This window comes from Carica papaya, chromosome 6 (assembly GCF_054855325.1).
Source record: "Carica papaya isolate Zhongbai chromosome 6, ASM5485532v1, whole genome shotgun sequence".
In the NCBI taxonomy this organism is placed as follows: domain Eukaryota; kingdom Viridiplantae; phylum Streptophyta; class Magnoliopsida; order Brassicales; family Caricaceae; genus Carica; species Carica papaya.
Genome location: NC_142314.1, coordinates 17887412 through 17911001, shown reverse-complemented (window position 1 = coordinate 17911001; position 23590 = coordinate 17887412). Strand labels below are relative to the sequence as shown.

At 31.2% G+C, this 23590-nt stretch overlaps 1 non-coding gene across 1 annotated transcript; it reads right to left on the bottom strand.

Moving 5' to 3' along the window:
- Positions 1–8754: 8754 nt before the first annotated feature.
- Positions 8755–8861, bottom strand: LOC148253359 (small nucleolar RNA R71). The gene has a single exon (XR_015812962.1). It is a non-coding gene; the product is annotated as a small nucleolar RNA R71 (small nucleolar RNA).
- Between the last annotated feature and the right edge of the window lie 14729 nt (positions 8862–23590).

The window sequence follows — 23590 nt, the reverse complement described above, 5'->3', positions numbered from 1 at the left end:
TACTCGCCGTCTTCCTGTGGAACGGGCTCGGAAACCAAATCCTCCTGATCTGAAATGGTTAAATAAGGAATGAGCTACACTAGCCCAGTAAAGACATCATTCTATCTCACTGTCACAGAAGTAAAGGTTGGTAGAAAACAAAAACGACAAATGGAGCATAATTCATGATAAATTAATTTATCAATAATAAAACCCTTTACTGTCCACTTACCTCGGTGAGTTTCATGAAAACAACATAAGAAAATAATAATATTATAATATCATGAAATCATACATACTTTATAACATAACACATATCATACCTTTGCATTTCAATCATCAGACAACAGATTTTCTTCTTTTATCAGCCTACTAGTATCCATGGGGATCCATAGGGGTCCCCGCTACACGTGAACCATTCACATTGATAACTTGATTCAGGGCCGTCCCCATACTCCGTCCGGTATGGGCGCAAAAAACCATAAACCTCAATACCCCGTTCGGTATGAGGGTGAAACGGGCCGTCCCCATACCCCGTCCGGTTGGACGTCAAAACACATAAGGTCTCTATACCCCGTCCGATATGAGAGACCACGTTCCCGGTAGGGTTCCCTACGGACCCAGTCCGTCCACCATCTCACAGGATATCTAGTTAGGTTGCCGACATTATCTATTTATCAATTCACATAGTTTTTTCTATTTTTTTATTCTCAATTATCCAATCAAACATAAATACGTAAACCAGTAATGAACACCAAACAAAACAACACAACATCAGGTTCACCACAATTCAAACCATAATAAATGAAATCGGGATTCATGCAAACGAAACCATAAAATAAACACATCAGGTACCATACTGCATTTAAAACTGTAAAATAGATCAAACAATAACTGACCGACAAATACACCAGATTCAGGCTCCATTAGCAACCTTAAGCAATTATACACATCTATTGATTTATGAAATACCATTTTATCATTTATTGAGCTTTAATACCGTGATAGAAAATAGAGTGAGAAATCTTTACTTGTTTTGGAGTCTGAAATTGACTTTACACTGCGCCTATAGGCAGCCCCTAGATTTCCTAAATTTTTTTTTGAAAACTGAAACACACTTCCAGTACCTACACGTGTCCCGAAAAAACTCAAAATCAGACCCATGGCTTACTCGGCCAATTTTAAAATTCCGATTAAACAACCCTAGGGCCCTCGGTGGGCAAAAAAATCACGAAAAATCTAGACTTACCGGCGGCGGAGCTCTCAGGTGCGGCGGCTTCTCCGGCGCTAGTCACAATTTAATGTTTTGCTCCAGTTAACCTATAGATAAAAGGACGGTGATCACAGTGGTGTAAAAATTGTATCGAACGAGAATCGGGAAGGGCCTCATTGAAGGTAAAAATTGAGGGAAGCTGCGACAGTGCCGCTGGACTTCGGCAATGTTTTTCAGCCGATTGGCCAGTGATTTGGCTCTGATTTGGCCATAGGTAGATTTAGCATCGAAAAACGAGCAAATGAGAGAAAATTTACCTCGTTTGGCAGTCGAAAAATCCTCCGGTGCGGCGGCGGCCGGCTCCTCCGATGACTGGGTCTACTTCTCCGGCGAGGGTACTAGCGGCTAGGGTTTGGGGTTGGGTGTGGGTGAGGTTATTTATAACATTCCCCTTTTAATCTTAGCCGTCCATCACGATTTAATCTGGACCGTCCGATCGCGATTAAAATAGAAATAAATCTGGACCGTCCGTGCGTGATTCAATCTGGGCCGTCCGCACGCGTGAGATCTGGACAGTTCGTGTGCGTGAGATCTGAGCCGTCTGCAGGCGTGAGATCTGGACCGTTCGATCGCGTGCACGCGGATCGCCCACGTGGCTCCGTCCCGCGTGGCCTCCGCATCAGTGTCCTTGCCACGCGGCTTGTCCTGGTTGGTCGGGGCTGCTGACGTGGCACAACTTTTCTAAATTGTGTTTTAACCTCCGGTTTTCGATTTTCCTTTCAAAAATACCCCTAGAATCCAAATTTTCACTCATTTTTCACAAAATCATTTTCAATTAATTTCCAAAAATAATTTTACCCATTTTTATCATTATTATTATTTTTTATTCCCATTAAAAAAAATAAATTAAATTATAACCCTTTTAATTAATTAATTATTAATATAAAAATAATAGCAAAAAAATCAAATACAATTCCAAAAAATAAAATAAAGGTCTTTTTGGAGTGTTACACATATATATAAAATATTAGTGTAATAATATATACATATATATAAACTGTTTGTATAATAATATGTACATATATATAAACTGTATAAATATATAAATTGTTAGTATAGTATTATATATATAGAGTATTAGTGTCCTCTATATATATATAATATTAGTGTAATAATATATATAAACTGTTATTATAATAATATATACATATATAAACTGTTAGTATAATAATATATACATATATAAACTATTAGTATAATATTATATATATGTATAAATTGTTAGTATAATAATATATACATATATAAACTGTTAGTATAATATTATATATATATATATATATATAAACTGTTAGTGTAATAATATAGATATATAAAATATTAGTGTACTATATATATATAAACTGTTATTATAATAATATATACATATATAAACTGTTAATATAATATTATATATATGTATAAACTGTTAGTATAATAATATATACATATATAAGCTATTAGTATAATAATATATACATATATAAACTATTAGTGTAATAATATAGATATATAAACTATTAGTGTAGTAATATATATATATATAATGTTAATGTAATAATATATACATATATATAAACTGTTAATGAATTAATATATATATATATATATATATAAACTGTTAGTATAATAATATATATAAACTATTAGTATAATATATAAATTATTAATAATATATAAAGTATTAGTAGAATTCTAATATATGACCTTGCTCTGATACTAAATACAAGAAAGTTTGATATAAAAATTATTTTATTGAATTCAATACATTTTAAGAAAAGAAAAGCATTGAAAAGTTAGAATTACATTATGACATTTCAAATATTAAATGTAGCATAAGGGAAGGGAGATACAGAAACAAATTAGTTGTGTATTGAAATAAATTAAATGCAGTGGAATAAATTTTTACAAATCTCTTACAAAATAAAATTTGAGTTCTAAATTTTACATTAGTAAGGCCAAAAGTTTGGTTAAAATAATATACAATCCTCTTTTACATATTGGACTCATAAAAGTGCGGAACAACAACATGCACTCGTATCATCTCAGTGATCCACAGGATCCTCAAGAGTTTCGATTAGCAAATCGACGAACGGGTTATCACTATCATCCTCATATGGGAGATGGTATAGAAATGAGAGAGTTTCATAAACTTAGTAAGGAAAATAGCATTTAAACAATATTACTAAGATTTTAAAGGTGCTTAAACTTTAAAGAAATATATTGTTAATCATTTACTATTGAAGGTTGCATGTGAGCCAAACTTAATGATATAGAAAACATTTTTGTTTTGTTTATAAATCGTTAACATCAAGACATTCATATCAACCATGCATAAAATAGAGAAAATCAAACAAATATGAATCATGCTATGACTTCTTGCTTCATCTTTTATCTATTCTTTGTGCGAAGCCATTCTGATCTATATCTATTGAGGACAATACATATTTCTGACTACCACTATGGAATGACAAAGTTATTTTCATCTCAGCATATTTATGGCTTGTTAAACCACATCATATTTACGGCTTGCCAAATTATAACATATTTACGGCTTGCCAAATTATAACACGTTTACGGCTTGTTAAACCATAACACGCTCTATGACCATGGTCGTACTAATTACAATGGTTTAACATGTAAACTATAACCACAGCCGTACGTAGCCACAGTGGCCCTACAAATCATATCGTGTAACTATTCTCGTTAGAGGATACACTGTATTCCACCGGTTCTCTCATGTCTTTTCAGACCAGATGGAGGAGAAACAAAACCTCTCAGAGATAATAGCATATATATCATTGTAAATGCCAAGCATAAATATTACGATGTTAGGCCTACATGTCAATTTTCATAAAATACTCATGTATCTTAATGCAAAAATTATGATATCTCATGTATTACTAATATTTTATCATAGCTATATCATTTAACAATTTAATTTTCAAACTTATAAATTTACTAAAATATGCAATTACTATTTCACATCAGTCATGTAATATTTTAAATTAAAATTTTTAGAAATGCTCCTCAGAATATACGAGAAAATATCAAGATTTCTCTTACTAAAAGTTTGAAGAGTTCCTACATTCTTCTTTTTTTCTTTTCCTTCTTTCTCTAGCTCTCTTTCTCTCTCTCTCTCTCTCGAGGAAGCTCTTAAAGAAGTAAAATGAATAGGAAGTGTAAAGAAATGGTGGGGAGAGGGCTCATTTTTTAGAGAAAATGGGCCATCGGGTTTTTGCTAAGTGGCAAGAATCTGTGAGGAAAGAGGAAGGAAAAATTTATTAACGCGACACGACGACTAACATACGTGATTGACAGACAACCGATGAGACGATGATGATGCGATAACTCGACACAAAGATCGAGGGCACGTCGGCCAAGGGGCGACACATGCCTCCTAAAGGGCAACGACGTGCCGGCCAATGACAACGCGCGCCTCCCAAAGGGCAGCACGCTTTGCTTGAGGATGGCACGCACTACTGAAGGGGTGGCGCCTGTTGCTCGAGGATGGTACAGATTCTCGAAGTCCTGTTGCGTGTGTGGGCAGGCCCGCGCACAAGTGTGTGCAGAGCTGTGTGCCATATTCGCATGTTGTGACTGTGTGCCTCGACTGACCGTGCGTGCACGCATGTGTTCGGCACATAGGGGCTCGTACGAGTAGGGATTTTTCCCACAGTTCTCGCAAAAATTTCTCTTGTGTTTTTTCTCAATTTTTCTTGAAAATTTAATCTTAGTTATAAAATTACATAAATAAAATAATTTTAAGTAAATCATAAAAATATGTGGAAATTAAAACATCAAATTAAATAGTTAATAGTCTTAGGGCACAAATAAATAGGAGTTTTACACATCCACATTTAAGTATGAAGGTACTGGTTGTTACATACATACCATTTGAAGATGATGCTGCTATAATGTGATTAAGAGATCCCTTTAAAAAATTCTTAATTCTCTGATTCACTTCTTCTCTCTATCTAACTATTATGCACAAGAATTTTAAAACTTTAGTTGATGAAATACTCAAATAAAAGGGGAACATGTGCTCATTTTATAGATGAGAGAAGATACCAAAATACATTCATAATAATTGAATGTGTTGATAATTATTTCTATTATTGTTGTTTAATACCCATAAAATACAATAATTTTATAATTTATTTTAAGGTTACCTACTCTATTAAAGTACATTTTCCTTTATAATAGTTATATATTATTTTGGGTGTCCTTTTATTTGGCTTTAACCATTATGATTGGATGAGAAAAAATAAAGCATCAGGTTAGTGGGTCATCCACTTAATTACTGAAATTAACATTGAATACATTCGTTAATTCAAATGGGATACCTTTTCTTCTTTTAAGACAAAATGCGTGTGGGCATTTTGTGAGGCAAAACACGAGAGGATTTGGTGAGTGCCCTTAGGATTTTGTGGATTTTTGGCTAAGTCGGTCTTGAAAGTGGGGCTTGATGCAAGTGTTTATGGGAGTTGCTAGGAACGAAGCCTGGACACTGTCCAGATAGTGCAAACCCTCAGGATAGGGTTCCAGCATGTTCTTGATGTGTTAATTTTTTTATTTACACCTTGTTTGATTTTTCTTACATGTTTAAATCATTTATTGCACGTGATTTAAATTTTGCTTGCATTTCCTATTACATGAAGCGCATGGAAAATTAATATGATGATAAATGATAATACGGTAATAAATTAAGTGGGAGTAAATAAGGTTCTTGGATAATTTTAAAAGGACATATGAAGTTCTAGGCATTGAGAGAATTAAAAACAAGTAAGCAAACTGGAAGGGCAGGGAAATAGTAAATATAGTTCAAACTTGAGAAAGTTAGGAAGAATTGATGTACATAAATGATAAAACAAAATGAGATGACCTCTAGTTAGGGAGAGGAAAATAAAATAAGAGAAAATTAATGAAATTGAATAAATGGAATAGGGTAATTTAAATTGTGTGATCGAATTATAAAATAAACAATATTCGCCAGATAAAAATAATGATAGGTATGTTTAGGATCATTGATAAATAAATAAACAAAAATTAAATGAACGATATAAGTATAAAAAATGGAGATTAATAGGATCACTAATCTTAAAATAAATTACCTTGGCAAAAAGTTACGATGTAAAATCCACTATAAGAGTTGTTTGAAAATTAGTAGGAAAATAAGATAATAAATTTGATTTATTGTAATTAGAAATAAAATGTAAAGTTAGGAAGAATAATGAGAGAGGATACAAAATTAACCAAATAAGAATAACTGGTAATTAAAAGTACGATACAATGTGGAGTTGGGATATATATCTATACATATATATAAGATTAAGGCAAAAATATGAGAAAGAGTAAAACCATAAAATAATCATAGATAAAAGAAATAAGTAGTCATCATAAGGATAAAAGAACAATAAGATGCGAGGTTAAGGGATAATTTAGTAAAAAAGGTGAGTTAAAAGAAGACAATAATAAAAAAAAAAATATGTAAGACAAAGAAAATTTAAAAGTATTAAGAAAACACCAAACACAACTCATCTAGTCATGAGTCGATGAGAGGGGGATGGGTGTGTCGCTAAAATTCGGCAGGTTGGTGAAACCCACTCATAGATGGATGATTTCGGACCTACTCTAGATGTGGATAAGTATGCTTGCTTCCATCTCGGTTGGGATCATCTACCGAAGTACTGTTTGTGACATGATATATTATATTTTAATCATATTTTTAATATTCTTTTTACTTAGATTTAGAAGAATTTTTGAATAATTTTGAGTTAAAAATAAATTAATAAGTAAAATTTTAATATAGGGTACATTGGTGAAGAAAACAGGAAAAAAAGCTGAAAAGTGAAGAAGAAAAGAGGAAGTTTTTGCCCAAGGTCCAGATCGGCAACAAGCCTAACCCAGCACCAACACTCAAAATGAAGCCATTTTAAGAGCTAAAAACCATAAGCCAACAATAATCAAAAGTACATCGTTTTTAAGAAATAAAAAAATTGTAGAAGGTGAAAAAGAGCGTATATGCCTCTAAAGAGGAATGAGGGTGCCTAAAAAGGAAAAGAAAGGCTAAAAAAGTATTAAGTGTTCTTAATACATATAATAATATATTCTTGATTATTATATGATTAAATTTTTCTCAATTATAATTGTTGTCGTTCAATCCATCATGTATGACTAAATTTTCTTTGCTAGAGTGATAAACATAGTCTGAATCATAGGTAAATTTGTTTTTTAATTTTTAGTTTTCTTCTGGTTACAATTTAATAGTATTGAACTTAATTCAATTGTGAGAATTGACCAACTCATAGTTTTATTTATGATTGATAGTTTTAGAATAACGGGAGTGAAATTTCATTAATTAGACATATATTGTTAAGCGTTACTACAAATTTGAACGTAAACAATATTGATTTAACATAGAGAATCACATATTTAATTGAATCAAGTTAATAATTGTTATAAAAGGTTAGCAATTGTGGATTTAGGGAATACTAGGAGGGAAACCGAAAGTATGCTAGGATTATTAAACTATTGCAAACTAGATTAAATCGATTGTAAAATTAAAACTCGAATATAACAAAGATTCAAGTGGAATTAATTACTCTGGTATGTTTCAATTGATAGTTTTTCTAATTTTATTTATTTTATGTTGATGAAGTAGTTTTAATTTTTTTATAAAAAATTAATTTGGATTTCTAGATAATAGTAGAAGTTTTCTACAATTTTAATACTTGATACGCAATATTTGTGGGACGATACTCTACTTATCACTTTATTACTTGAGTGATTTCATGCATTTGTGAATTCGCTCATCAAGTGTTTGGCGCTGTTGCGGGGATTAGTCTAGAGTTTAATATCAGTACCAAGGATTCTACTATTAGTCTAGAGTTTATTTTATTATTTTTAATTTAATTGTAATTTATTTTATTTTAATTTTTTTAGAGCAGATTACGTGTTTTCTTTCTTTTTTTCAGTTGGTATATGAGCCAATCAAATAATGCAGAACTGCTTCCTATAAATCTGAAGATCAAAAATACTTGTAGACAACTGAATTGAGAAAAAAGAGAATGAATAGCAGTGGAAATGCAAGAAAGAGTTGAGATGACTGAACACAAAGAACACAGAGGAGTATGGGATGCTTTAAACGAAAATAATGGGAGAGCATTAAGAGACTTCGACGCTCTTCTTGTAGAAGCTACATCCAATATCGTTTGACTGAATGCCAATGTGAACAACTTTGAAATCAAACATGCCATTATTCAAATGATCCAAACCTTAATTTAGTTTAGGGGTTCACCAAACGAAGACCCTAATGTGCATCTCCCTAATTTTATAAAAATTTATGATATTTTTAAGTATAATGATGTTTTTAGTGATGTAATTAAACTTAGATTTTTCCATTTTTCTTTAGAAATAAAGGTTAAAAAATGGATGCATTCTTTTCCTACAGGTATAACTACTATGTGGGAAGACTTAATCGAAAAATTTTATCTAAGTTTTTTCTACCAATCAAGACAACAAGGATGCGAAATGACATCACAAATTTCTATAAGATGGATGGAGAGACATTGTATGAGGCATGTGAACGATTCAAGGAGTTGATTAGAAGATGTCCTCATCACGGGTTACCTAGTGGTAGTTGGTCCAAATCTTTTACAACAGACTGAGCTAACAAACCATGATCACAATCGATGCAGCTGCTGAAGGTGCTTTAATAGGAAAATCCACAGATGATGCTTATGAGCTCTTGGAAGAGATGGACATGAACAACTACCAATGGCCAATATAAAGATTTGAACCCTAGACAAATGCTAAATTATATGAGATTGATGTTTTAACAGCCCTTAATGAAAAAATTAATACTTTATTTCAAAAAATTGGTTAAAAGAGTGTTAATGTTGTTAATTCTCATATGCATGGTTTATTTAAAGATATTTTTCAAGGATATGAGGCAAAACAAGTGAGCTTTGTAGCTGTGTAGGGAAGGCCACCATACAATCCATAATCCAATACATACAGTTATCGGATGAGAAATCATCTAAATTTTTCATGGAGGAATTAGCAGAATACGGTCAGGCATCTCTCAAGATTTCAACCTCAAGAAAAATAGCTCTCACTTAAAGATATGATCACAGCTATTCACAAGAACATAACAGAGTTTGTAATAAAGACTGACGTAGCCATTATGAATCAATAGTTAATGTTGTAAAACCAGCAAACATAAATCAAGAACTTAGAAATCCAAGTGGGTCAATTGATGAACATGATTAATGGGAGAGCTCAAGATGCCTTGCCGAGTAACACCAAGACAAACCCAAAAGACCATGTTATGACAATCATCTTGAGAAGCGAGAAACATTTGATAGATGCAAGAATGGATGAAGAAACCAAAGAGAAAAAGGTTGAAAAGAAAAAAAGACGGAGCAATAAAAGTAGAAGAAGAAAGTAGCACTCGAGCCCTGTGTACCACGCGTTCCATTCCCACAATGGTTCAAAAAACATAATAAAAGATAGGAATTTTCTTAAATTTCTTGATATATTTATAAAACTTCATATTAATATTTCTTTTGCATATGCACTTTTTAAATGCCAAAGTATGCGAAGTTTCTTAAGGGGATTTTATCAAAGAATAGGAGTTTGGAATACCATGAGACTGTTATGTTCACTGAAGAGTGCAGTGCCATCATTCAGAATAAGCTATCACCTAAAGTGAAAGATTTAAGGAGTTTTACTATACCATGCAATCTTGCCAATTTAATTTCAAAAATGCTCTTTGTGATCTTGGTGCTAGTATTAACTTAATACTTTATTTTGTATTTAAAAAAGTAGGTATTGGCAAAATGAAGCTCACAACAATATCGTTGTAATTGACGGATAGATCGATGAGATACCCATTGGGAATAGTAGAGGATATATTGGTAATGGTAGAGAACTTCATATTCTTTGTCGACTTTGCAGCTTTGGACATGGAAGTTGATAAAAAAGTTCTACTCATACTACCCTTCATCGCAACAGGCAGAGCATTAATTGATGTGCAGAATGGTAAGTTGGCATTGCGAGTTGGAAAAGAACATGTAACTTTTAACATTTTTCATACCTCAAAATTTCTTTTAGAACTTGATAAATGCTTTAATATTGATATAGTTGATGAGTGTGTGTCTAAAAGGCTCACCAAGATAGAAAAAAATCTTGATGGCAAGGAAGCAGCTAAGTCAAATAAAAAAGATGATCAAGAAGAAGACAGAGCAACACAAGAAAATTGAAAAAATGTAAGCATATTTGGGAGGGGATTTCATATACATCGAGATCCACCTAACTCACTTATCATTTATTGCAAAGTTGAGCTAACGACTATAAATAAAGTGTTGATTGGGAGGCAACCTAATATAAATAGTATCAGACAAATAAGTGCAATTTTTTATTTTTGTTTTATTATTTATGTTGTTCATTTGATAGAATCATAGATTTTATTTATTTATTTTTTATTTACTCCTCTCCCTCTTACTTTATAACTGTGTCACTAATGCTTGTCAATTCTTAATTGAGGCCCAACTAATATGTTTTTCGATGTTGATGATATCCACTTTGTATTAGAATAGCTTTTAGTGCAAAATTCTAGTGATTACTTTTGGAGTAGGCTACATGAACACCACACAAGGGGAATACATTATTTTTTCACTGTTTTTTTATTTTCTTGTGTGTAGTGTGTTAATTGACAGTGAAGACATTGTTCGAAATAAGTTTAGGGGTATTTGGTCTTTAGAGATTTAAGTTATCATTTTTAAAGTTTGTCTTTCACTTTTATATACTAAAGGGTTAGGCTTTTCACCATAAATAGTCATTGAAGTGTGGTGAAAGTGAAACTTTATTCTGACTAAGATTGTGGTTACTTTGAAAAGATAAAAGAAAATGTTTGTAAATAATAATTAGATTAATTAGTGATTATTTCTCTTAACTTAATCGGTATAAGGACAATTGTGTAGGAACGTAATCTAAGACATCACTTTTGAGCTAGTTTTAAAGTTAAATTCAAGTGAATAAGACAAATTAACTAACATGTAATGAGTGAAATAGAGTGTAAAACGCACTCACTCGAAAAAATAATAATAATAGTAATAATAATAAATAAATAAATAAATAAATACTTTTAGTGAAATAGTGAGATGGAATGTAAAACGCATTCACAGTGAAAGAAATTATATGAAAAAAAATATTAAATAGTATTAAGTTCACTACCTTGGTTGTATTAATAAAGAAGTAAGATTAAACAAAACATAATTTATGAATTAAGTGTAGAGACTTAGAGAGAGAACTTATGTGTTGAAATTACACAAATTTTGTTGAGGGGTATAAGAACTAATAAATCTATTTATATTTTGTAATATTACTTTCGAATTTTTAAGTGACTAACAATTACAAAAAATGAATATGGTTTCAAAATTGCCGAGGTGAACAGATGAACACGGTGGAAAAACGTGATCTTAAGTATTTCTTTTCAGTCTTTTGCTTGAGGACAAACAAAAATTTAAGTTTGGGGGTATTTGATGTATAGTATTTTAATAATATTTTTAATATCGTTTTTACTTAAATTTGGAAAAATTCTTGAATTATTTTGAGTTAAAAATAAAATAATGAGAAAAATTTTGATATAGGGTATATTGGTGAAGAAAATAGGAAAAAAAGCTGAAAATAGAAGAAGAAAAGAGGAAGTTTTAGCCTAGGTCCATATCTGCAACAAGCCCAATCCAACACCAACACTCAAAACGACGCGTTTTGAGAGCTGACCAGAAGCCAACAATGAAAAAAAAGGCGCCGTTTTGAAGAAATTAAAAAAAATATATACGCTTCTAAATAGAAAGAAGGGCACCTAAAAAGGAAAAGGAAGGCCGAAAGGCATGGGAAGCCCTATCTCCTCTCTTCTTTTTGCTTATAAAAAAACATAAAATTATAGAGAGAGAAAGCAGCCAGTGGGTGAAGCAGAAACGATTGTAGAATTTGCGGGAGATAGCTTGACGTAAAAGTTTATAAAAGCTTACAGAAGTAGAGCCACGAGAAGTTCTAGAAGAAGCAGAAACGCGGTGAACTGGGTGGAAGGCATAACAAGAAGAACAAAGCGAAGAGCAAGCCAAAACGAACTGGGGAGAAAGTAGAAGCAGACTTGGAGCCTAGAAGAAGGGACAGAAGCTAAGAAAAAAATAAAGAATTAATCAAGTAATATATTTATTTAATTTGAGATAGAAATTTTTAGGGATTTTTTTATTGATGAAACCTGAATGCTAGTGTTTGAACTTTTTTATAAATTTATTCTTGATTATTACATGATTAAATTTTTTTCAGTTATGATTGTTGCTGTTTAATTCGCCATATTTGGAACGTAATCTGAATTAAAGGTAAATTTGTTCTTTAATTTTTAACTTATTGTAATTTGATAGTATTGAACTTAATTTGTTATGAGTAACACATAACTTTATTTGTGATTGATGATTTTAGAGTAACAGAAGTAAAATTATATTAATTTGATATATACTGTTAAACATTAATTAAGACTTAAACGACCGTAATATAGTTGATGTAACACAGAGAATTGAGTTATCACAGATTTAATTGAATCAAGTTAATAATTTTTATAAAAAATTAGTAGTTGTTAATTGATAGATTTGGGGAATACAAAGAGAGAAATCGAAATTATATTCGGATAATTCAACAATTACAAACTAAATTAAATTGATTGCGAAATTAAAACTCTAATGTAACTAAGATTCAAATGAAATTAATTACTTTATTGCGTTTCCGTTAATAATTTTCCTAATTTTAATTATTTTGCATTGATTAAGTTGTTTTAAGTTTTTTTAAAAATTTAATTTTGATTTGTAGATAATAGTATAATTTTATATAATTTTAATATTTGATATGTAATCCCAGTGATACAATACTCTACTTATCACTTTATTACTTGAGCGATTTCATGCACTTACAAATTCGTCTGTCACGACCATTTTGATAAGTTTGTTTGTTTGTACATTCAATATGTATATGTAGTAAAGAAAATCTTTTTTGCCTCTATCTGACAATGACATAAACGACATCGCACGACGAAACCCTTTAATAAGATATGAAATGATAAGAATATGAGAATTTGATATAATTTTGATTCGATGTGAATTTGTTTTGAACATTTTGTATAAGAGTCTGTTAAGAACATCTTTCGAATTTTAGAAAATGTAGTAAGTTGAAAAGGAAAATTTTGGACAACTTAAAACGTAATTTGGTTAAGAAAAAAAAGAGAAGATGCTTATAAAAGAAAGACAAATTCTAAGTTAAAACGTTAATTAGTTGACATACACTAGATGGGAATTATGAAGAGAATGATAAGACAAGGAATAATAAAATCATTTAGAAATAAAATGATAATTTAAAAATTTTTCTTCAAAATAAATATTAATTTGCATAATTAATTATATTGTTACATGATTGTATGTATTGCATGTCACATGCCTGGGACATAGGAGATAGTCGTTCTTACTGAATGTGTAGAGCTCAATTAAAGTTCCAACGTGGTATTTTACAAATCAAGAGACTCCAGAATAGGAGCTAGACTTGTGATAGACAAGCAAACAAACCCAAGTCAGAAAGCTGATATTCTGTGCTTAGCCATTTTGTTGAACTACTTTATTTTGAATATCATGTTGTCGTATAATGTTTGTGACGTACTGTAGGGGATGGATGCTAATTTAATTTTAAATTAGTTCATTGTATTGTGTTTGTGGGTCCCACTTGTTAAACATGATTTTGGTACATCCATACCCCGTCAGTAGGTTGGGGCCATTACAATGTAGGTGAAATATTACTTTTAAATGTTGTATTTAATTTTATATCTCATTTTTTCATGTATATTAAAATAAATATTTTTTTTTTCTTCTTTGAGAAACGGTCAAATATGCCAAATGGTATTCACATTAGCCAATTTTGTAATGAGTTTCTTTTACCTTTTCTAAATTCATGGATATAAAAAAATATCTAAGAAAAATAGTTTCATTCCACCGATCTCAATAAATTTTTTTATAAATATATGACATAAATCCCAATCATCTTCCCTCATAGCATGTTCTCTACCCATTTCACTTTACTATTCTCCTATGTTCTTTACAGGCCTCTCAATCATTTCCATGGCAATGAACTCCAATTCTTCATTTCTTCTTAACTCCGACTTATTCTGGTTCAGTCCTAATTATAATGGTAATGGTGTTAACAACAATATGAATTGGTTCTTCAACTTGGGCAGCCATGGCAACCTTGTGAGATCCAACACTAATTACCATGTTAGCCAGGGGAATAACATGGGGAATTCCCAGTGCAGTTTCACTAATGCTTCAATTAGGTTTTCCCAAAATCTCATCTTTTTCCCACGAAACAATCAGGTTGTTGGCCACATTGGGGTAAGTTTTCCAATGATGAGTCAGGATATGGAGAGAGTCTTTAGTTCTTACCCAACAGGGTGCAAGTTCACAATCCGATTGACTCTATCCCTCTTGAGAACCAACCAGGCATGACTGAGTTTTTTGCAACCAAGGTTGTAGGGAAAAGTTTTCATACTCCAAACCCTGCTAGATTGCAACTTTTTGTACCATCTCCTTTTAATAATATGATCGAACTCCGACAACCCCTAGGAGCTTACTCCAATTTCATAAACCAATTGACTGGTATCACCATGCCAAACATAATGACGCTTGCTAAAAACATTAATGATTTCCCTATTACTCATTATTATCCTCATAACTTCTCACCAAATTCATCCCCTCTTAATTTTATGAATTGTAGCGATATTGCTCAACCATTGAGAAACTATGCATTTTCTAACAACAACAACATTTTTAATATTCAACCATCAAAATTCTTGCTAGCTTTATCACATGAAAACATAAACTCCATTGTCGAAACTATTAATCGCACCAGAATGATGGACAAATAGAACAATATGGATATATCTACACAACAAATGAGAGCTCCGAACAACCCAGATGGAGATGATCATCAATCTGAAAGTGATGATGATGAGAGTTATGATGGTATGACTCACAACCTTCCTTGTAACAAATATGGGCCATCACAACTTTTTGCAACTCATGTGTTATTAGCTCATTACAAATATGAAACTAGTGAGGAGAGGCAAAAAAGAAAAGCTGCAAAAAATAGGAGCAAGATGTCTCGTCAGTTTCATATTATTAACACTCCTTATGGACTTGTTATCTTACTAAAGCAATTCAAGGTGACATGAAAGAATAATTTTTGAGGCAAGGAGCCCTAATGGTGATGGTCAAGCTACCTAAAATGTAGCTGATGCAAATATCAAAGAATAGATTATCGGCCTGGATGAGAATGATAATGCTCCTTCAATTGTTGTTACTAAAGGAGTAACTGATGATCAGGTCTGTGAGTTTTTTCTTGTAGAGATGTCAAAGAAGTAAATTCAATATTTGGCATTTATTTTCTTTCTATAGTCCTTGTTTTTTGTTTAATTCTGAGAATTATCTCATGGTAAACTAGGATGAAATAAGATAACTTTATTTAAGTTCAATTTTAACTTCTCATATAAGGATAATCAATGTAATGTATATATGAAATCGATGAATAAATGTGGTTTTAGCCCACATATAAATCTCTCTTAATGATATGAATTAATATATGCCTAATTTTCTCTTTATATATCTTAAGATCCATGCTTAAATAATGAATTATTTTTTATACTGTATAAATCTCAAAAAGATTTGTAGATATATCTCGTATTGCATATGAAGTTATATGCGAGTACAAATTCTAAGACTAGATATGTCAAATAAATGGACTGTTTTATCATGCTTATAACATGTGCACTCATCGATCTTTTATGTCAAGTAGGTAACTTTTCACTAATTGTTAAATATTGTGTGATCTATTAAATTGAAAATTTCACATATAACCTTCGATCCACTCATAGCTGGTAATTTGTATTTTTTATAGTTTGATGTATTTAAGATCTTATAGTACATCATAGAGTTATCAAAAAATAAATAAAGATTAAATTAATTTCTCGCCCCTACAAACCTTAACTAAAACCATATCATATACATTATATCTAGTGCACAGAAAATATTGAAAGCTCTCATTAAAAAATCAACAACAACCATTAAATTGGTGAAAAACTATGTTATAACAAACATAAAACGAAATTGACTTGATTGTTGATAGTTTAAAAGTTGGAAGACAATATTTTGAGTGACGTTGTCATAACATATTGAAAATCTAAGCTAAAAAAATACACGACTTCTGGACTAAACCTTCAAAAACAATGAAAGGACTTTTTAGAGCTTTAACTTGCAGTGCTTTTCTTTTGGTGAAAGAAACCCCTAATTGATTTGCTCGTGAGAAAGTATTAATTCAAATAAATCCAAAGAATTCTAGAATTTTATATTTATATGAATTGAACAAAAATTAAAATTTAAATGCATGTATAGCAAGAGGGAAATAATACCAATGGAAGTAGTTAATGATGCATAGATTACATCTTCACAATCATAACAAGAATACTTATGTGTATAGTCTCTTCTTGTAACTCCTCCTTTAGTTAAGATATCCGCTAGTTAAGTTGTTTCTAAAAAAGTATTAACAAAGTAGACTTGATGCAAAGAATCCAACAAATTGTGGAATTTTTACTTAATAATTAAATGTTATCTATTATTATTATTTAAAGAAAATATTTGTGAAAGTGCGGCTTATTAGTCACTTACGACAATTAAAAAAAAATTATCGCTCAAATCCACCATAAAGTTAGGAGATAAAATTTTAAAAATTGTTTTCACTTCAACCAATTTTTAAATCTATGTATTCGATGAATGTTTAAAATATTTAAAACCTTTTCCTTCAAATTCTTATATGAACTATGAGGAGTTGCATATTTAGGAGAACAAAACAATACAAATTCATGTTAGTATTGACATACTAGTAAGAAGAGAAAACATTTCTGAATAATATCCACTTTAGCTACAATATTTGTGTTATAGTTTAATTTGTTCAGCTCTCTTTTCAATTTTTATTAGACAACTAAAATAAATAGAAAAATCATGAAAAATTGTCTTAGTTAAAATTTTAAAATATTTTAATAGGTCAAATTAAATAATGGGACTAAACTTCTTAAAAAAAAATAATGAAGTCTAACTTCACCTTATTATCTAAGTGTAAAATAGTTTGAGCCAATAATTCTCTCTAGTGTTTGTTTCTACCAGTTATCCAGCTCATTTAAACTTAAGTTACATGATGCTCTTGCTAGTAACAAACAAAAAAAGGAAACATGACTAAGAGATATGTAGACCTTTTTTCCATAAGCTTCGAGGTAGAAATTGAATTTTTATTGACTACACATGTAAGGAGATTCATGATGGTGTAAGAGAAGACAAGATATATAATGATATGGTGAGATCATGCATGATATACAGTGTAAAAGAAGATAACATATAAAATGATATGATGATATGATACACGATATGCGATGAATTACTATAATAAAGTATAATATTGATGGCACCATTTTAGTCTTATAAGTTAGGTTCTCACAACGAACAATAGGTAAAGAAAGAAAATTTGAATGAACAGCTAGAATGGGTAAATTGGATTATAAAGGGTGACATATAAGATTATGTACGGAGGAAAAGACGAGAAAAAGTACAGACCAAAATCATTACAATGAGTAATGGCGAGAAAAACAATGAGGAAGCTTAGCTAGAATAACCATTATATGAAATGATATGATACTAGCTCGTATTGATTAGCATATAATGCATCGGTTAAATATAGGTAGGATTACATATGACACTATGTGTCTAGTCAAATGCCAGTTATTACTGCCAATTACTAATTTAACTGACCAATATTGATATGGTTGATATTAACTAAATATTTTAAATTTTAAATTTTAATTTTGAACTTAAATTTTTTATTTTAAAATTAAAATCTAAACTTTATTTTTTTAGTAATATCCCACAAATAGGACACTCTTTTAAGGTATGTTTTGGGAGAATTAAAAGAGAGTAGAATATCGGAAGAATATTAATTTTTTTGAAAAATTTAGTTTAAAACTAAAATCCACGAGAGAATGTAAAATAAGTATCTAGGAACAAATAGTTATCCTAAAGTCCAAGAATTAAGGAGCATGTACAATGTTCCTATAGAAATTAAATAATAATAATTTCTAATATTTTTTTGAAATAGATTGTAGTGTACAAGAACATCGAAAATCAAAATAATAATTTAATCTAACTTTAAAGAAATTTAAATTTCTGTAAGAAATAATTTAAAATTTTAAAATATTAAGAAAAATAAAAAAAAATTGATATAAGGGTCAAATTGAAAAAGATTAAAGAAATTAGAAAAAAATCTAAAATTTAAAAAGGACCAAAATGATAAAGATTTTTGAATAAGACAAATTAAAGGAAACTAGAAGTAGTAGGAAGTGCTACAAGTGAGGATAAAATGATTTAAAGAAAGAATTAGGAAAAGTGAAAATTAAAATAAAATTTAAAACTCACACTCAAAAAATGTATAAATTTAAGGCTTCTCAATAAAACTGTAATTAATAATAACACTTATTTAAGAAAAATTAAATAAAAATGTATAACAATCCTTAAAATAAAAAAATATAATGAAAATTTATGGGTTTTGAATCCACCAAAAATAAATTCTTAATTAATTAATAAACTAATATTGTAGTAGTGGAAAGAATGGTCGAATCTATAGGGAATTAAAAATCAATTTTTTTCATTAACCAACAAATAAAAAGCAAACAAGAGGAGTTTTGTAAAATCCAAAATGCAAAATATAAAATAAATAACAAGCACAATAATATTAAATAAACTCTTGGCTGCAAATTAGACACAAACAATTATGAGAAGATTTTCTAATCGACTAAATAACTAACTCCAATAACGTAATTGATCATAGATGCAAGGATATGTTTTACCAAAAAGATGACAAATTAGTTATAGTTGTCGGAAATGTTCTGGCTAACAATTCTTCCTTATTTGTAACCTAACCAAGAAATATTCGTTAGTTAGTTATTCGCTGTCAAACAATCTTAGGAACATCTACATAATTTAACTTGTCAACAGCCTTAGGAGATAGAAGACCTGATTTAAGTTGCCAGATTTATTCCCGTGAACTGGTCAATTAGATTACTTACTTCCTCAGTGCGACACTAATCGTTACTTGGTGCTAGAACCACTCAACCAATTACATATTTGAAAGGTTCGGCTAGCTACTTATAATTTCTCTTCTCGTGTGATGAGTCCTGTTCAAACGGATTCAAAATAACAAATATATGTAGGTACAGGAAGAAAATAAATACCAGCTCTTAAAATTGAGTATGTCTCATTAATGGTAGGGTCAATTGAACACTTAATTTATTTGAATAAAGCTTCACATGTGTGATGCTTCACTCATGATTAAGTACCCTTCACTCCTCTCCAACCAATCAAGTGGCTTTCGCTCCTTGCCTGTTTTTTTCTTCTGTAAGACATCCCTAGAATGGAAAGCCAATCTTCTTTCGGGTGCAAAGAAAGATTGGGAAACTGTAAGGTCTCATAGACTAAATCATTAAATAAGTCTAGCTGATCGATATGAGATTAATCGTGGACTTGGTTGCGAAGTAAGCCCTACCTAAGTAACCCACATGTTCTGTATAATTTACTAATCAACTTGAAATGTGAAAGTCGCCTAGATATTGGAATTGGGACAAGCTAGTCGAGCTACGGAATGTCGTAGCTTGATTATGTACTTTCTTTTTCACTAATCCTACATCCCTTCATGATGGTGGGTATCTCACGAAGCTAGGCCTAGGGTGGTTTTGGACTGATTCTGGATGGGTGTAGGTTCACAACTTCCCCGAGCCCAAAACTCAAATTAATTCGATTAAATCTCACAAATATATTGATGGAGTTTAATAGATCTATCAAATAGGAAAAGAAAGAGAGTTAGCCACTCATGATGGGTTCTTCAATACAAAAGAGTTTTTGGGGGTTAAAAGAGATAAGAGATATGAAGAAGAAAAAATACGACAGCAGGGAAATCTGCTTTGTGCGACATTGAGTCGAAGGAAGATGATGGTTTTGCTTGACAACCCATTTTTTATATCCTAAAAAGGCTAGAGTTTCCTTATTTTCTCGATTTGTAAATTTTCCTTGATTCTTGGCACACCCCTAGCTTTCCAGATTGATCTTCATGATTTTCTGTCAACAAATCTTGGTCTGAATATGATCTGTTTTGATTTTGAACATGCACTCTTTTTCTTTTTAAATTGACTATTGCGCACAGCTCTTAGCTTTACCCAAGTTTAAGTTGTCTGGTTTAGGACCCAAGCCTTACCCAATGCTTGTTTCTGGACTGATGACTCTTTTAACGAACTATTCATCTTTTCATATTATTTTTTCTCCTTTCGTTCTTATATCCTATCGTGCAACAAAATATACAAAATAGCTCGAATTAAATTGCATACCATCAAGTTTAATAACTCAAAAGTGGGTAATAATGATGTCATTTTTAGGCAGTACCAAACTCCCCCACACTTATCTTGTGTTTGCCCTCAATCACTACACAATATACTCCATCAATCCCCATCTTTTCACCTTCAACTCGCTTACTCCTGGTCATTTCATCACAACCTGCATGTTACACCTCAACCCTTAAATTGTAAGAATAACCATCAACTAGTAATTTGTAGGCTTGAGTTTCATGGAACCATACTAATGAATAACCCACTTTGACCACATCAAAACACAATATGAGAGAGTTTTGCAAATTTAGCACACAAAAATTTTATTAAGGGGAATAGACAATACCTAGTAGAACAACCACCAAACCTATCCACATATATAAAGATTCATGCAATTGGTTCATGCCAAAATAGAAAAACTTGAGCAATTTTTTCTTGCTTGAAATGTTACGAACCTTTTGATGCGAGAGCAAACATTTGTGATGGATGCACCTGGTTACTCAGTTGAACATAGTTTCAAGTGGCTCCTAACACTACTCGTAGTCATTTGATTAGAGGAGTGGATTATTATTCGTGCTCTTTGTTTTTTCACTTTGAGTATGTTTTATCCTCCATCTCACACTTTTACTCCAACTATTTTTTAAAATGAGTGTGTTTTATGCTCCATTTGATTCATCACATGATAGCCAATTTGATTTCTTCATTCAAAGCACACAATTTCAGACAAGTTGTAGAAGAGTTCTTTTTGAATGTTAATATTCATCAAAAAATAAGAAAAAATTATTATTATTATTTTTGAATAACTATTTATAATGTGAAAACATGAAAAATAAGCTACAGTTCCCAGAAGATGGTTATAAATGCAAGTCAAATTTTAAAGTATTACATATGAGTTGTTTAAAAATAAAAGAGAGGCAATTATGAAGGTTGGAGTCAAAAATTGTTGGAGGTGCATGTGTGATGTAGCAAAAATTTGGCAAGGTCAAAATAATTAGGATGATATGCCAAAAAGGATAACTAGCTACTTAAGATGCAGAATATTGAATGTAGACTATATAATGCCTTTCCCCCATATTTAACTACACATTGTCCCCCAATGTGATGCAAATAAACTACCACTCTCTTTAAATCTTAAGATATATATACTTCTAGACTGATAAGGAAGGAGTTTAATAAAAGAGAGAAAGTGCTTCACGGGTGTGGAGCACGACTTCCAATCTCTTTAAACATGAAGATATAGATATTATGATAAGCGGGGACAGACTCTTAGTGAGCACGTCTGGCGTACACAAAACGGCAGCCAGACAGTGCATAACATAGAGAGTCTTTTAATATACTTGAAGTAAGCTAGCTTGCTAGCTTAAAAATAAAGTGACAGATTAACTCTCCTAGTTACTAGACTTTAAGGTGGGGTGCATTGAGAAACATCACATTTTGAGAACCACTAAATGTGTTGTCATGTCATATAAGTCTTAGGCAAGACTTATGTGAGAATGACACACTGCTGTGTTTTTCTTGGAATTCTATTTTTTTCCTTACTGTAGACATGACATGACCGTGCTGGGTAGGCACACGGCTGTGTTTCCCTGAGAGAAACACTTTTGTGGAAACACATGGCCGTGTCTTAAGGGTCTGACACAAGCCCTGGGCAAGGCTTATGTCTAGATTGACACACGACCGTGTTTGGCAAGCATACGACCTTGTTTCTATCACAGAAACACTTTTATGGTAACACACATTCGTGTTGTATGGATGAGGCATGTCACACGGCCGTGTCTTATGGGCCTAACACAAGCCTTAAGCAAGGCTTGTTAGGATATTCCAAAGTTTGGCTTTTTTTCCGACTCCAACACTTGAATTCCCTATCCTTGCACTCTAATCACCATAGAACTCATGTTAACTAAGAGAAACATACTGTAAATAAATTGAAATCACTAATGAAAATAATGAAAATTGAAAAAGAATGAAGAAAAATGGATGGATTGCCTCCCATCAAGCACATTTGTTTAACATCTTAGGCTAGACATTGTCAATTTTTAAGCACTCAAATCGGTTCGTTTTCTTATAACTTGTATAGCTCGTTAGAACTTATCACCAAAAAGGTTTTCTATCCTCCTAAGAACACATATTTCAACTGTTCAGACAGTGGTTTGACAATTTTGGTGCCGAAAAAATAAAATGTAGACGTTTTGTGTCCAAAATAGGAAGGTTAACACATGATGCATTACTCCTTCGAGGTTTAAGTGCCTCCACTTTGAACACTATATCTTATAGATTCTCTTCAGTAATAAAATCTTTTGCTAAAATTTTTAACTTGTCCACATCAAAATTATTAGAAAATACAACTTATTATCATGGTTTAAATCAAAATATTTTTGACATATAGGATCTACAGTATCAACACCAGACACATAAGACACATCACTAGGATACTTCATATCATCATAAACATTAAATTTTACAATTTCTTCATTAAATTTCATAGTGAGTGTATCCTCCTGCACATCTATCTTCGTTTTAGCTGTACTAAGAAAAAGTTTTCCTAGCAAAATTTTAGAGAGATTAGATGATTTATCATTTTCCATGTCTAACAGATAAAAATTAACAAGAAAAAAATGAGATTACCAACTTTGACAAGTACATCCTTTAGAATTCCTTCAGGATAAACAATCGATATATCAAGTAACTAAATTATAACACCTGTTTCTTTTAATGGACTAACATTTAACCTTGAATAAATGGACAAAGATATGACATTTATGATAAATTAAACATGCCTGCCTTTATTTTTAAAGTGTCTATCTTGCATGAAATAGCAAACATACCTTGATCCTTGCATT